This window comes from Cucurbita maxima, unplaced genomic scaffold (assembly GCF_002738345.1).
Source record: "Cucurbita maxima cultivar Rimu unplaced genomic scaffold, Cmax_1.0 Cma_Scf00011, whole genome shotgun sequence".
Classification (NCBI taxonomy): Eukaryota; Viridiplantae; Streptophyta; class Magnoliopsida; order Cucurbitales; family Cucurbitaceae; genus Cucurbita; species Cucurbita maxima.
The window spans coordinates 4989843-5008714 of record NW_019272027.1 but is presented as its reverse complement, the minus strand read 5'-3'; positions in this window follow the sequence as shown (position 1 = coordinate 5008714).

Sequence of the window (18872 nt, the reverse complement as noted above, 5' to 3'; positions counted from 1 at the left end):
AAAAAAAGCATACCTGAGATCACTCCTCTTCACCCTAAACCTTGAACTCTCAATGCTAAAAAAAAAAAAAAAAAAACAAAACAAATGCCTCAATTGCTCGTTGTCAGGCAATCTGCATCACAAATGTGGTCATACTAAAAACTTCAGGATGTTAACAAGAGAGTCAAGCTAAGGGAGAATGAATGTTAGCCTATATGATCATTCCTTGAAAACTTGGGTGATCTGCCTCATAAATGGAGGCACTCAGAGAATAAGGACTGACTTGAAAGATTCTTGAGAGAAAAAAATGTTATGATGAGAGAAAGTTAATGAAATAAATTATGAAAGGCAAGTCACAGAAGCAAAGGTAAAAAGAATGTAATCCGTGTAAAATGAGGAATGTTTTATTTTTTACTGTAAGATTTGGTTATAAATGTAGAGGAAATGTGGGAGAAAAATTGAGTTAGAGAAATAAATACAAGGAATGTGATATGAATAAAGCTTTGATTAATACTCCACCATCGTACATACATAGAAAACAATTTGTTAATGTTAAAAAAAATGAAAAAAAAAAAAAAAGAGGGGAGAAAATGATTAAAGTTTGGGGTGTGATGACTCTAAAAAACAAGTCTTTTGTAGTAAATTATGCTTTCATACCAACCATCCTCTCATTATTTACTCCCTTTGTTCTAATTAGTAAGCATGAAATAATTATTATGGTTCAAAATGAAAATAATATCAATTTACCTGAATTGAGTTACTTGGTAAAATTTTAGAACATTTGTACTAAATTAGGGTGTTGTAGCAAATTTGGAAACAACACTACTGGAAAATTTGGAAACAAATTGTTGACTCTGATGCTGAAGCAATTCGGAAAGCAAATTTATGAGGATGACATGAAAATTTTAATCTACATCTGTAGTCTACGCGAGTCATTGACTACCCAATTAGAAATATCCTAGGTGGACGCTTTTATCCTTTTTCAACCCTAAATGGGAAGAACAATCAATATAAAAGGAAAATGATACCTAAAAAGAGGGGAGTCATGTTTGAGAAAAGAAGAAAATAGAGGGCAATATACTATGCAAGTGAAACCAAAGGAGAAAAGAAAAACCCTAATACAACCGCCGTTGACAGCAGAAAAGAAGACTAAGAAGGATATATTAGGGCAAATAGGTGGATGTGAGAGCTTATAGGAAGGGAACTTCTATTGAAGAACCGCAACAAATCTTGATAACTCTCTAATTTCTTACTCTCTTTTCTTATTCTTTTAATTTATTTCAGTTTGTATGGAAGCTAGACTTTATAGGGGAGACAAAAGAGTTTTAGGTAGTTTAAGTATGTTAACGATGTAAATTTAATTTATTAAAGAGTTGTTAATGATTTATTTGTGTGTTTAATTAGCTACCGCACGTATCGAAATTCAAAAAAGAATTGATCTTATTCAAGTGATAATCTTTATGGGATTCCCAAAGTTATTAATAATAGGTGGGTCTCGAAAAATCGAAGAATTACAGATGAATGTACAAAAAGAATTAAATTATGTGAACCGAAAACTCAACATTGCTATTACAAGAATAGCAAACCCTTATGGACACCCTAATATTCTCGCAGAATTTATAGCGGGACAATTAAATAATAGAGTTTCATTTCGCAAAGCTTTACCATAAAATTCTTTTTAATACTCTAGTTCCATTGTAAGGATACTTGAAGGTAATAGAAGGGTTATGAATAATTCTTCTCCTAGAACTTGTTAATAGAAATTAATAAACGGAAGTAATCACTTTGTAGGACTCTGAGAAGTGGGCTTGAGAATCTATTAAAAAAGAATTAAAATCCATCACAAAGTTCAACAATTTATCTATTTAGTCTCTCTTAGCCTAACCTTCCTCATTATTGTTGATTTTTCCATTGTTTTATGTTTTTCGACATCAGTGACACTCTCTATTAATTTTGTTTAGTTAGTTTAAAATCACCAACACCCATTTAAATGTTACCCTTAAACTCACTCAAGTTCCAACAACAAAAGCAATAAAAAAGATAGGTTCTCTGTGGCTCGTGTACTTACCCCCAAGGCCTCACTCGTCGAGCTAAATGCACTGATGTGCCGCCGGAAACCATGGAGGGAAAGACATGTATGATATCATAGCAAATATAGATATCAAAGGTATACGTTCGTACTAACATAACATAACGGAGAAGTATCCCAATACACATGACATACATAAATGCATGAGGTCACTATGGTTCAAAATCATAGCATATAATAAGAATAATTTCATTCTTTCTTTCATTCATTTCATAGTACACATAGGAGTCATGTATGCATAATACTCATCATAATTTTCATTATGGATCATCATTCGTATAGTATAATCTATAACATAGCATGACATAGCATAACATACATAACATTTTATATTTATACATATCATGGCATAGTAGAACATCACTTACATACATAACATAGTATCATAGGTCATCTTGTAACGTACATAGCATAAATTAACATTCCTAATTATGATGGATGCAGAGGTCACGGGGCATGCGTCATGATATATCATACAATTCTTCTAACCAACCAACAATAAAACCACTTACTTGTTTGGTCTTGAACGGAGTCTCTAAATATTTTAAAGCTGGTTCGAGACTGTCCTTCAACGTCCAAGTTGACCTATACGGAACGATGACACAACAACAAGATATATAAACTGTCCTTCAACGTCCAAGTTGACCTATACAGAACGATGACACAACAACAAGATATATAAACTAACTTAGTTTAGCTAAACGTAGTTGGTACACCCAACTTTTAACTAAAAAAATACTTAATTTGAGTAAATAGAAGTCTTACAGATCTCAAATACTCTCAAGATCAAAAATAGTTTCGGGAGGGTCGAAAATGTGGGAAGTGAGTCCAAAAACCATTTATTGAATCGAATAAGTTGATTTAAAGTCGTTGGAGCTATAATGACCTGAAATTTTATACTTAATTTAAGATTGCTACTGTATACGTACCATAACCATTGAATGCGGAAGACTTCATCTAAATTCCATAAAACATAACATTTATCTTAAAACACAGCCATGGACTTTCGTGTTTTGAAAACATGTTTAAAACGACACAACAAACAACTAAATCAAATAAATAAGAGTTTAAGTTAAAAACATCCTATTCTAGCCTAAGTCTAAGAAAATAAATACCACTATCCTATACATGTGTCATGGTCTTGAGTTGCAATGTCATCGTCAGTCGTACATGAATGTTTTGCCTTAACCTAAAAAATGTAGTAGCACATGCCTTGAGTATTTAAATAAATACTTAGTGACCCCACTATTGGGGTTAAATGCAAGAACATGTGAATGCAATGACGAGACCTATCCTTCCAATCTATTTTCCTACGGTACTGTCCTAACGGGTAATTTGGACGTGTACCATATACTCTACACACAACTCATACGTGCGGGTATGGGCTCACCAGTCAATTCGCACACCGCTGGACCACCTTACTTGTCAGGCGTTGGGATGCTCCCTAGGCCAGACACCCGTTAGAACTAGTAACCGTCACGACAACGCTATGTAAACGATCGTTGTCCTGCCATTGGATGTACGCGTTCGTACCCTCGTGATGGAATAGGGGTATCCCCTAAACGCATGAGCACACATAATGCATGAGGTTCCCAACATTTCTACTTTTATCATTAATGAATATAACCCCACTATCATCTTTCATGCTTAACATGTCATTTCTCATTTTTCGTTCTACGTATCATACATAATCCTAACGGGGTTATATTTCATTTCATTTATCGTGATATCATCTTAGAAAACATAACAAAACTCTCTATGCTTTTAACATGTCATTTCATAACGTGCAATTCATACAACAATTACCTCAATGATCACACAAAATAATCTAAAAATAACATATCACATCACAATATCGTATCATAAACATGTCATATCGTAAACACTTTGTGGTCATATCGTAAACACTTTGTGGTCATATCGTTCCCTAACTTATCATAGCCTTAACGTTCTTATACCTATCACAGTCATATTGTTACTTGAACGTACCTTAGTCATATCATCACAGGAATGTATCCTAACGCTATCGTTCTATCAATCTATCACAAACATATCCCTTTCTATCCATATCCTAACCATATTCTTTCATCAATCTCCCCTATTCATAGCACTCCGGTATGTAACTTAATCTTAATGTTTCATGAACGTATCTTACTATTATCGTTAGATTTCATTTTGTGTATCATTCTCGTATCCTATCTCAAACATGTCCTTGAACACATCGTACCATAATTATTATCATACAATCCACATATTATAACATAACATAAAATAATACAAGCATATCGATTCACAGATAATTCACACATATCAGTATATATGGCACGTGCAGAACCACAAACACGTGTCAACATCAAATATAACCATGCCGATAGTAAGACCACTTATCTAATTAGCTTAAGTCGTTGTCACGAATATATCTTTAATGAAAGTTTGATTCCGTCATTTGAAATTCGAGTCAACCTATGTGAGTCCATAACATCAGTTTCAAGTTTGAACTCTATAACATTATCTTTACCTTGATCCATTGCTAAAAGTATTGAAATCTTTTATATATATAAAATGTTATTTTCACTAAATATCTTATTTTCTATTATTACTGTTGTAGTTAATAGAGTTTCTTGTCTTCTGATATTTCGATTTCATTTTTAAATTCTGTTCACCAAATCTTTCCTTAATCTTCCCTCCTCACTTCTGATTGTATAAATAAATTTTTGTTCTCTAAACGGACATTACTACCGTATTTATTTTCTAAACATATGTTATTTGCCAATTTTAATCGATTGTTTGCCTAATCTTACATATTTATAGAATGGCCAACAAAAATCTAATTAATTTGGATAAGTGAAAATGAGAGTTGATTATACATGATCTAGTTAAAAAGAAGAAAGAAGATCTGATTCTAAATTAATTTTTTATAAGATAACTATAAATGAAAAGGAAATTTGAGATAGGATTTTACGGTAATAACAGACCTAAATCTCTAAATCTGCAATCTGACACCTGCATGTTGAAAGTCATTTTACTTTTTTCTTTTTACAAACGGGAAGGTTAGTAGAGAGAGGTGAGTAAGTTTTATTATTTTTTTTATTTTTAAGTAATCCCTTATTTAGTTATTATTTATGGATTATTATTATAACTATTTTGAGGTATATTTTTTTTTATAATTTTTTTATTTGTTTATATTTTTTATATTTTTTATATATATATAAATTTTTTTTGGGCTATTACATTGGAAGCTAGTCGATCTCCTCATAATTTAAGTCTCACCTACCTGTTGTGATTCATTATAAGTTGTTAAAATAAATATATTTAAAGTCTCGTATATTAATGAAACTAGATGGAAATATTAAAATTAATTGTGCTTGAGAGACACTTATAACCTTATAGTTCGAGATATGCATGTAGTATAATTGAAATGTGAATCCAGATAAAGAGACTTTTTCATTCATTTACTCATTCTATTTGAATTATTCATCTCATATCTCTCTCTAAATAAAGTTTAATGTTAATATTTATGTTACTTAAACAAACTAGAAAAAAGCTCAATCCAAAGGACGAGACAATACATTTGCAGTAGACATTTTTTAAAATAATGGTTGAAACCCTAATAATTAACAATAATAGTTTTGAACCATGGTCGCTTGACTCAACAGCTATGTAGCCAATGTCTCGGCTCGCGCATCTAACCGACAGCCAACATTTGACCCGCGCATCCTTGGCCCATGATCGACCTATGACTAAACCACAAATCGCACCTTCTCTAGCATTGGCTCGATTCGGCTCGGCTCGATGTGCTCGAGTAGCTCCAATCAACTTATTTGGCTCAGTTTGAATTATTTAAACTTGGTTTTGGTGTTTCAACCCTTATCTACCATTTTAGATCATTCCAAAGTCATTTTTAACCAATTTAAATTATTTTAAGCTAAAATAGATGAATTAGTTGCTCTATAATATGTCTTAACTCAATGTCATGTCCCACATAGGTTGAAATGGACTAAGAGGGAAAGATCCAAGCTAGTTTGAAGGATAATTAGTACCTGACCAAATAAGAAGTGACTATACTATTGATTTGGTTGGATGACTTGTGACTTAATTGTTGTATAAATGATGTGTGCCTTGTGGTCATTGCATGTTTCGTATTTATTGATTGTATGATGTGTACTATATTGTGCTTAGGCTATGAATATATGTTATGGCCACGAACAACTTATGCTATGATGTCAGATATACTAGTATGTTCATTCAATGCCATTAAACTATGTTATGTTATCATTGTTATTTGATGCATAAACCTTCATGAATCACGCCATGTAAACTATGCTATTATGTATGCCCCGTGCATACAAGATATTAGAAAACCATGTGTTAATCATGAACATTATGACTAGAATCAAGTATGTATGTCTTGTAGGAATTTTATATTAGAAAAAGAATGGAGGTGACTCGTCAAGTTAGCACTTGCTAATGGGATGTTGAACACCACAGAGGGAAAGAACCTGCATGACATCATGGCGAACATAAATGTTGTAAGGTATGCGTTGATACTAACCATAACAGAAAAGTATCCCAATGCATATGACATACAAAAATGCATGATGTTCCCATGCCTTAAAATCATGGCATAAAATTTATGATACAAGTCAAACCTCCGTTCATTTATAGCATATGAGTGTGTGAATTATGTATATACATAATCCCTGTCAAATCTTTCGTGCATAACATGCTTACATGACATGATCTATGTAGGCTTATGCATCATAGATTATCAACATCACGTCATATTACTACAACATCGCATAGTCACACTATAGCATAGCTTACAAACATGACGTAACACAACATAGCATAATATAGGATAACATGGTATACCATGACATAGCATGGTACAACATAGCATAACAATCATAACAATGAAACGTGCCAGAGCCATGAGGTATGCGTCATCATACATAATACAATTCATTCAACCAAACCAACAATAGAGTCACTTACCTCAGTAGCTGTAGTCAACTAAGCCCACTTGGTGATAGCTTCCACCTTTGCGGGATCCACTAAAAATTCGCCTTTCCATTCCACCTTTGCGGGATCCACTAAAAATTCGCCTTTCCACACTACGTGCCCCAAAATATGAGACCTATCGTAACCAAAATTTGCAGTTGGAACTTGGCATGCAATTTGTTCTCCCTCAAAGATTATCAGGACTTTTCATAGGTGTTCTTTGTGTTCTAGATCCATTTATTAATGCACCAGGATGTCGTCTATGAACATGTGAACGAATGTGTTGAGACATTCTTTAAATACCCAACTCATCAACTCCATGAATACTGCAGGGGTTTGATGAGTCCACACAACATAACCACGAACTCATAATGACCATACCTTGCTTTGAATATTGTCTTCAACACATCTTCCTCTCTAATCTAAACATAGTGGTAGCATGATTGGAGAACACCGTCGCCTCCCTGAATTGGTCAAATATATCTTCGGAGAAGGGAGAAGAGAGTACTTGTGCTTTACTATTCTCTTATTCAATTTCCTTTAGTCAATGCACAAATGCATAGACTCATCCTTCTTTTTGACAAACAACAGGAGCGCATCCCAAGAGGGTACGTTTGGGACGAATGAAACCCTTATCTAACAAACCTTCTAGTTTCACCTTGAGTTCTTTCAATTTCGTTGGTGCCATACGATACGAGGCCTTGAAAATAGGAATGGTACCTAGTTGGAGCTCTATGCAAAAATCTACAACTTGGGAATGGGTTACTCTTGGTAAATCCTCCAAAAACACGTCGAAATTTTAGTTCATCACTGGTACTGCAGAAATGGATTTTTCTTCATTCTTCGTATCTACTGTACTAGTTAGTATGGCTGATGCTCCTTACTAGATTAATTTATTGGCTTTCATCATCGAAACCATCTTAGTGGTAACTCTAGTGTAGGTACCCTTGAACTTAAAACTGGTTACGGGGGCCTATCATTTTAAAATCATGGTATGGAGATAGACAACTTTTTAGTCTGGGCAGGACTAGATGTGTAGTACTTCCGTACACGACCCACACAAATGCACATGGGCCCACTAGGCGAGCTTGTGTACCCTTGGGCCTGGCTTGTTAGGTTAGCACTCGCTAATGGGTTGTCGGACACCTTGGAGGGAAAAGACCCCCATAACATCATGACAAACATAAATGTGGTAAGGTACGCATTTGTACTGATCATAACAGGGAAATATCTTAATGCATATGACACATAAAAAGACATGAAATCCCCTTAGCTTAAAATCATGACATATGCAAATCAACCCTTCGTTCATCAACCCGAAATTTTCTACTTAATTTAAGGTCGCTACTGTATATATATCATAAACATTGAATGTAGAAGATTTCATTAAAATTCCATAAAACATAACCTTTATCTTAAAATACAGCCATGGACTTACGTATTTCGAAAACATATTTAAAAACGACTCAACAAAAAACTAAATAAAATAAATAAGAGTTTAAGTTAAAAACATCTTATTCTAGCCTAAATCTAAGAAAATAATTACCACTATCCTATGCATGTGTCATGATCTCGAGTTGCGATGCCTTCGTCAGCCGTACATGAATGTCTTGCCTTAACCTGAAAAATGTAGTAGCACATGGCTTGAGTATTTAAAGAAATACTCAGTAAGTTATCTTTCAATCTGCCTTCCTACGGTGCTGTTCTAACGGGTAATTTTGACATGTACCATAAACTCTACACATGTGAGTATGGGCTCACCAGTCAGTTCGCACACCATTGAGTCACTTTCCTTGCCCGACGAGCATACTCTGGGAGCTCCTTAGGCCGGACACCCGTTAGAACTAGTCATTGTCACGGCAGCGCTATGCAAACATAACGATCGATGTCCTGCCATTGGATGTACGCGTCCATACCCTCGTGATGGAATAGGGGTATCCCCCAAATGCATGAGCACACATAATGCATGAGATCCCCAATATTTCTACTTTTATCATTAATGAATATAACCCATTTTTCATACTTAACATGTCATTTCTCATTTTCAGTCTACGTATTATACATAATGCTAACGGGGTTACATTTCATTTCATTTGTCGTGATATCATGTCATTCATAAAATGCTATATACATACAATTTAGAAAACATAACATAACGCTCTATGCTTTTAACATGTTATTTCATAACGTGCAATTCTTACAACAATAACCTCAATGGTCACACAAAACAATCTAAACATGACACATCACATCACAATATATCGTATCATAAACATTGAGTATCGTAAACACTTCATGGTCATATCGTTCCCTGACTTATCATAGTCTTAACGTTCTTATACCTATCACAGTCATATCGCTACGTGAATGTACCTTAGTCATTGTAATAGCCCAAAATTATAATAATAATAATAATAATAATAATTCATAATTAAATAGAGAAGGATTACTTAAAAATAAAAATAAAAATAAAATTTACCCACCTCTCTCCACTAACCTCTCTTCCCAACCAAATCATCTCTCTTCAACCCCAATGTATCACTGCTCATCCAAAAATAAACATAAAAAGAAAGTAAAATGGTGTTTCAACAAGGATATGATGAAGATCTACTAGAGAGATTTTGGTCCGTTATTACTAGTAAAATCCTATATCAGATTTCTTTTTTCCTTTATAGTTATCTTTATAAGAAATCAATTTAGGATCAAATCTTATCAGGTAATAATCAGATCCCATATTCAATTAATTAGATTTTTTTGTTAGCATTGGAAGTTATAGGAAATTAGGTTAGAATCAATAAAATTTTAGTTGTAAGATCCATAAGTTGGGTAAGATAGTAGCCAAACAATCGATTAAAATTAGCCAACAATATCTGTTTACAGAAAGAAAATAAATATAGAATTAAGGGAATATCTAATGTTTACAGAATGAAAATAAATATAGAATTAGGGGAATACCTAATGTTTACAGAACCGAAAATCTATTTACAGAAGTAAAATAATTACAAAGCGTGAGAAAGGAAGATTTGTTGAACAAAATTTAAAAATAAAACAAGAAATAATGAAACTCCATTAATTTTTGTCTAACAGACAATATCATAATTTTAACCGTGTAAATTAGAGAAATAATTTTTATAGAGTTAAAACTCGAAACTGATGTCATGGGCTCACATAGATTGACTTGAATTTCAAAGGATGGAATCGAACTTTCATTAAGGATATATACGTGACAATGACTTAAGCTAACCAGGTAAGTGGCTCACCCGTCGTAGGTTACGCGTTATTTGCTGTATGTTGGCACGTGCCCATGGATTTGCACGTGTCATTAAATTGTATGCTAGTTTAATGTGCTTAAGTACGAACTCATGTGAACGTGAATGTATGCTATGTATGCTGCTTAGTTTGATGTGATATGTTATGCATGTGCCGATATGTGGTCCTTGAATGATTTTGGCATGATTGTATGGAATATGTGAATATAAACCGCATGAATTGTATGACATGAAACACAGTAAATTGTTTGGAATCATAACCCCGATAGGAATATGTAGAAAATGTGAATTGAAAATGAGAATGACATGAAACATGGAACGTGACAGGGAGTTATGATCATTAATGATAAATGTAGAAGTAGGGGGACCTCATGCATTATGTGTGTTCATGCATCTGGGGGATACCCCTATCCCATCACGAGGGTACGGACGCGTACATCCAATGGCAGGACAACGATCGTTATGCTTTGCATAGCGTCCTTAATGATTGAAATCCAAGTCAACCTATGTGAGCCCATGACATCAGTTTAAAATTTGAACTCTATAAAATTATCTCTAATTTACATTGGCCATAGTAAAATTCTGATATTACAAAATTTAATGTAGTTCCTTGCCTTTGATATTTCTTGTTTTATTGTTAAATTTTGTTGATCCTTGCTTCTGATATTTCCTGTTTTATTGTTAAATTTTGTTAAACAAATCTTTTCCGTATGTAAATAGATTTTTAATGGTGTAAATAGATTCTCCCTCACTATAATTATTTTTAATAGATTTCAATTGTGTAACTAGATATTACTAGTAGATAGTTTTCTTCCCGTTTATAGATCTGCCAACTAAAATTTTATTAAATCTATGCTTATTTCCTATAACTTAAAATGTTAAAAAAATCTAATTAATTGGATAGGAGAGAAATTTGATCATAAATTTCTTATAACCATAACTATAAAGTAAAAGGAAATCTAAGATAGGACCTTACCGTAATAACTTACTAAAATCTATAAGGGTATGTTGAAATCTCAAATCTTACTAAAATCTTGAAGCGTATGTTGAAAGCCATCTCAAATTTGACAATTGTTGAAAGCCACCTCAAATTTGACCATGGTTGAAAGTCATCTCAAATCTGACCATGGCAGTTGGCTTAAGGATGGGTTTGAGAAGAGATAATTGTGGGAAGGGATGGGAGGTTAGTGGAGAGTAGTGGGAAAATATTTTTTTTTGTTTATTTATTTATTTTTTATTATTATTATTATTTAACTATTTTTTTTATAATCATTTTTATTTGTTTATTTATTTATTTATTATTATTATTATTATTTTTCTATTACAATAACATAGCTTCCATGACATAGTTTAGGGAGGTTTATACATTATAGATTATCAACATCATATCATATTACTACAACATGGTTTGGTCACACACAACATAACATATCACGAAAATAGAATAACATGACAAAGGTTCAAATATCCTTCCCAAAGTCAGATCAATCGTATGTGGGCCCATGGTACCTAAGTAGGGCATGATATAAAACTTAATTTATCTAACTATGTCAACTAATTAAACTTTTAGTTGGAGCTGTCAGGAGTGCGTTGAGCCAAGCTGAAGTCAATGGACACGATGGTCAAAATCACGATCGAGTCGGGCTCGAGGGTTGGCTATGGAGTAGAAATGCGCATGGGTCAGAGACGAGTCGGGTCGGGCATAAAGCGGACGTGTAGGTCGAGGCGTGCGAGTAAGAAACGTTTGGGCCAATGATTGTGGGTCGTGTGCACGAGCTGGATCGGGTTTTTCGGGCCAAGGTTGCGTGTGGGTTGGATGTTGATTCTATTTAGGTTTCGTCTTGTGTTCTTCAACAATGGTGAAGCGCGCTCCATCGCTCATTATTTTCTATGGTGATCCTCGTCTTATGGTTTTGATACACATGAACCTACAAACGATGGTGATTTATGAGACAAAACCCAAAAAATCCGTACGCTTAACCAACCGCACGCTCTAAAAAAAGAAAGGGGCTTACCGAACAGATCCTCATCGTTACCATCCGTCTCCACCACCCTATAGTCGTCCTCCGCCAATCACTGAGCCATATCCAAGGTTATGCTGATGAACAAGTAATCCAAGAAGCCATATCTATCGTTCGTGTCCACCGTGCTTCTCGCTCATGGGTATGCAGTGTAGAACTCGAATGGGGAGTTGCTTGATGATTGAGGGACTCAATGGTGAGGGTGTTTTTAAGGGAAAGTGTGGTTGGTTTTCGATGCGAGATCTCCAACACCTAGCTCGAATTCTTGTGATTTTTCGGAGATTTTAATTTGTTATTTAAAATACTTTTGAAAATCAACCTTTAGAATTGTATTATTATTGAACTATACATGAATAAGTATAATTTTACTTATTATAAGTTATTATTTTTGTTAAGTTGAACTTTTAAGGTGATGGGATGAAATTATGGAACATTTGGACACAAATTCAAACTTGACAAACATATATTTAGATTTATTTATTTATTTTAATTACATACTTGTTAGGGTGTAATTGATAAATGAATGATTCAAAATCCATAGATGATTTTGGCGCACCTTTTCTTGATCCATTGGAAGCCTTTGTTAATGGAACGCTTCAGTTTGCCTTCCACTGCGTACAATTTGTATTTGGCCACTCGCCGCTTCCTCTTCGTCTCCGAACCTTTCCACCATTTCTCCACCGATTTCCTTGCCTCCACCACTCGTTGCTTCCCAGATCTCCTTTCTTTTATCGTCTCCATACTCCCCACGAAGCCGGAGCTCCGACCACCCGCCGCTGCCGTCGAGCGCCGTCGCCCCGCCTCCATTGCCCTCCCGGTGTCTCTCTCTCGATCTTAATTTGCTTCCATGATTTGATGAGATGGTTATGAGAAGAGATTGGGAATTGGGATTTTGTGAGGCCCTTTATTTGAGTCTCCCAGAGCAAATCTCTCCCTCACTTCCCATTTTTAGTGCTTAACAACAACTTGGCATCCTTTCGTTTTTCTTTTTGTTTTTATACCAATTTTTTTTTGTTTTTCTTTTTGTTTTGTTTGCAATTGTATGGACCATAGAAATAAAATAGCTGGAGTTTTCGTTTGCCCACGACCTCTGCCGGGCACCTAGATCACCACGAAACCAAACCCCCGGCCTTCAGCCATCACAGAGCACTTGCAAGAAAGAAAAACAGTAAGAAAAACGTGAGAGACCGAGAGAAATAAACGACGCTCCAGCAAAGGAAACCCAACGAAAAATCTACGTCGAAACCATCGAACTACACCATGAAAACATTTCCATAGACCCTTATAGACACTAGGGATAGACTTCAACGTTTCTTACACATCGTACACCATCGAGAAGGAAGACAGAACGTCGGATTTTCGAGCCCTCTTAGATCTGAAAGTTTTAGGTCTTTACAAACCAAACAAACACCATAAACGGGATTATGTATGATATGTAAACTGAAAAATGAGAAACGATATGATATGCATAAAAAATGATAGCGGGGTTATATTTTAATAATGTTGAAAATGGAAAAATATTGGGACCTCTCATGCATTTTGTGTGTTCATGCATTGGGGGTCACTTACTGATTTGACAAGTCCTGTCATAGCATTTGCATATTCTTGTTGCATAACCCCAATAGGAAGTCACTTATTGAGTATTCTAGAAATACTCTAGCCTTCTCGTGCTACTAGATTTTTAGATAAATGCAAGACACGACCGACAGCAGCATCGCACATCCCGTGACCGTGGCACATGCATAAAATAGTTGTTTTCCATTCGCAGTATAGGTTGAATTTCATTTGCATTCGTAGTATAGGTTAGTATAGGTTGAATTTTCGTTTGCATCATTAGTATACGTTAGTATATGTTGAATTGTAATCGCATTAATAAACCATAGGTTAGTACAAGATGTTTAATTCAGAATTATTTTCCTTTCTTTACCTTGTATTCGTTTATTCATGAGGTGATAAATCACAAATTGATGTTGTATTTATAATAAGAGTCCATTTTAAGTAATTCTGCATTAAATGTAGGGTCGTTAAAGTAAATTTCACATTTAGTAATGACTCAGATTAAATAGGAAAATTTTAGTGCCGTTACACAAAGTGTCTTGCCTTTAGTTTGAAAAGTAAGAGTAGCACCATTGTAATAGCCCAAAAAAATAAAATAAATAAATAAACAATTATAAAAAAAAAAAAAGAATAATAATAATAATAAATAAATAAATAAACAAAAATAAAATAAACTTTTCCTACTCCTCTCCACTTACCTCTCATCCCTTCCCACAATTATCTCTCTTCAACCCATCCTTGCCAGGGTAATAGTCACTGGTAATAGTACAAAAAAAAAAAAAAAAACAATTGTCACATTTGAGAAGAAGTTTACTGCAAAAAGAAACAGAAAAACAACCATGGTCAGATTAGTAAAATGACTTTCAAATATGCTGACAGATTTAGAGATTTAGAGATTTTGATTGGTTATTACAGTAAAATCCTAAGATTTCATTTTCCTTTATAGTTAAGGGTATAAAAACTTAATTTAGGATTAAATCATGGTTATAAGAAATTAATTTAGGATCAAATCTTCTTTTATATTTTACAAGAGATCAGATCATATCCAATTGATTAGATTTCTTTAAAAAAGTTATAGGAAATAAGGTTAGGATCAATAAAATTTTAGTAAGTCAATTGACAAGTAACATCCGTTTACACAATTGAAAATCTATTTTAAGAATGAAAATAATTACAGAGAGGAAGGGAATTGAGTAAAGATTGAACCGAATTTAACAATAAAACATGAAATATCAGGCAAGGAACTCCATTAAATTTTGTCTAACACGAAATATCAGAATTTTGCATATGGCAATGTAAATTAGAGAAATAATTTTATAGAGTTTAAACTTGAAACTGATGTCATGGGCTCACATAGGTTGACTTGAATTTCAAATGACGGAATCGAACTTTCATGAAGGATATATTCGTGACAACGACTTAAGCTAACTAGGTAAGTGACCTTACTATCGGCATAGTTATATTTGATGTTAACACGTGCCTCGTGGTTCTGCACGTGTCATATATACTGATATGTATGAATTGTTTGTAGATCGATATGCTTCTTATATGTTATGTATATGTTATAATATGTGAATTATATGATAATAATTACGATACGATGTTTTCAAGGATATGTTTGAGATAAGATACGAGAAGGATGCACAAAATGAAATGTAACGATAGGAGTAAAATACGTTCATGAAACGTTAAGGTTAGGTTACATACCGGAGTGATATGGATAAGAGAGATTGATGGAAGAATACAGTTAGGTTGTGGGTAGAAAGGGATAGGTTTGTGATAGATTGATAGAACGATAGCGTTAGGGTTGATAGAACGATAACATTAGGATACGTTCTAGTGATGATATGACTAAGGTACGTTCACGTAATGATATGTCTGTGATAGATATAAGAACATTAAGGCTATGATAAGTTAGAGAACGATATGACTACGAAGTGTTTACGTTATGACTTGTTTATGATATGATACATTGTGATTCAATGTGTCATTGTATGATATGTATATGATGAAATGTTATGTTAAAAGCATAAAACGTTATGTTAGGTCTCTTAAATTGTATATATACAACATGACGTGAATGACATGAAATCACGATAAATGGCATGAAATATAACCTCGTTAGAATTATGTACGATTTGAGAACTTAAGAATGAGAAACGATATGATATGAATGAGAGCGATATCTTAAACGATATGAAAAAAATGATATGATATGTACATAATGCTAGTGGGGTTGTATTAAATGATAATGAAAATGGAAAAATTTTGAGACCTCATGCATAATGTGTGCTCATGCATTGGGGGATACCCCTATTCCATCACGAGGGTACAGACACGTACATCCAATGGCAGGATAACGATCGTTATGTTTTGCATAGGGTTGTCGTGACGGTTACTAGTTCTAACGGGTGTCTGGCCCAAGGAGCTCTCAGAGTATGCTCGCCCGACAAGGAAAGTGGTCCAGCAGTGTGCAAACTGGCTGGTGAGCCCATACTCACATGTATGAGCTGTGTGTAGAGTATATGATACACGTCCAAATTACCCGTTAGAACAGTACCGTAGGAAGACAGATTGAAAGATAGGTCCCATCATCTCATTTGCATGTGATTGTTGCATTTAACCTCAATAGTGGGGTCATTTACTAAGTATTTCTTTAAATACTCAAGCCATGTGCTACTATATTTTTCAGGTTAAGCCAAGACATTCCTGTACGGATGATGACAACATCCCAACTTGAGACCATGACACATGCATAGGATAGTGATATTTATTTTCTTAGATTTAGTCTAGAAGGATGTTAACTTAAACTCTTATTTATTTGATTTAGTTGTTTGTTGTGTCGTCTTAAAGATGTTTTCGAAACACGGAAGTCTATGACTGTGTTTTAAGATAAAGGTTATGTTTTATGGAATTTAGATAAAGTCTTCCGCATTCAATGGTTATGGTACGTATAGTAGTGACCTTAAATTAAGTAGAAAATTTTGGGTCGTTACAACCATAATTGAGTATTTTAAGAAATACTTAGTCAAGTGATCCCACTATTATGAACAAGATATGCAATCACATGTAATCGTGTTTGGGAACTATCATGAAACATCATTTCATGGCATTGGTTGCAACTTCTAGTCTAGGTAAAATTGGATGTGTAGTACTTCACTACACATGGCCTACGTACGTGCACATAGACTCTTAGGTCAGCTCGTATACATACCCCCTAGACCTGACCTTGGTCTAGCATACACTACAATGTTGGTATACCATAGAGGGAAGGGAGTGTGCATGTAATTATGGTGTATACAATACCGTATCATAACATTATGGCGAACATAAATGTCATAAGGTATGTGTCTGTACTAATCATAATAGGGAAGTATCCCAACGCACTTGAACATACAATGCGCATGAGGTCTCCATAGTTTAAAATCATGGCATGTATCCGTGATGCAATACATATCTTTATTCATTTCATACATAACATAATCATTTGATGTCATTTCATAAGGTAGCATACAATGTGGTACCATACTTTCATAGCATGTCACATTCACCAATGGCATAACATGTCAATATGATATTCCAACTTCTAGCTTATAATAATTTAAATTAAGCAAATAAGGGTAACTGACCTTAAAATTTTTCAATAACGTCAAAAACAGCCTCAAAAGGGTTGAAAACATTGGAAACGAGTCCCATAAGTCCAATTTGAGCCAAATAAAGTCGTTTTGGAGCTGTCGAAGCTTCCAAATTGACCACAAATCGAACGGAGCCACGCGTTGAGATTTAGCCGAGGTAAAAGCTAGACGAAGCTGACCATTTGACTCGAAGTTGCATGCAAGATAAGTACCATAAACGACTCATCTCGCATGTCATATGTGGGGGAAAGAGTGTGGGTCAGTTGGAGGGGTCAGGTTGAAGTGTGTGGGTCCTGTGTTGCTCCGCTTTTGGCCAAGCTGGACCACGTGTCTAGGTCGTAATTATGCGTGAGCTAAGTCATGGCATTGGTGGGTCGAACTTCTAAATGTACTGGCTCATAGATACGTTCGAGCGAGTTTGGATCTGATTTGTTCAACCCTAGTCAATTTTTTTTGACCCAACCCAAAAATTCGGGTTGGTTACATTGGTAACCTACTGCAACCCGAAAATTTAAGGGTTGTGTTGGGTTCAGGTTGTTAAAAAAAAAATTATTTATCCACAATTTATAATTATTTTGATACAATCTTAAATAAAACATAATTAAAAGTTCACAAACAATTCCAAATCAATTTATAATTATTTACCAAAAAAAATAAATTTAATCTAGAACAACTAGCAAAAATGGTAGCATATTAATAGTTCAATAGTCATAAAACATTACTCTGATTGAGAATTAGTTAAAGTAAAAAAAACAATAAAAATAATTAATTTAAAAATACTGTGTATAACAAAAATAAAAAAATATTATAATTAAAATGGCAGATGAAATTAGAAAACCGTAACCTATTAGAAAGATAAAAAAATATATATAAATTGTGATATAATGTTGTAAAATATCTACTTATAGAAAACGGGACTCGATTGAACGTATCAATATACATTTCCTTTTTATCAACTAAAGTCTGTTCGTTTCTTCTGTCAAAATAAAATGGCAAGAACTCATCTCGGGAAAGAACCCCTTTTTCACTCATTTCGTAGATCAAGAAATTCTACACTGGAGCGCAGGGCTTCCTCTTTGAGTTACAGCCCCAGTGGAACGGTCAATTAAGAGTGAACAATTAGAATTGACTAAAAAAGCTAAAGGGGAACCGTCTGAGATTCAGAGTAAATCAAATGAACGTGAGAATTGGTTAAACTAAAAAAACAATAAAAATAATTAGTTTAAAAATCTTATGTATAACAAAAATAAAAAAAATTATAAAAATATTATAACTAGAAATGAGAGAACCTAAACTATTAGAAAAATAATATATATATATA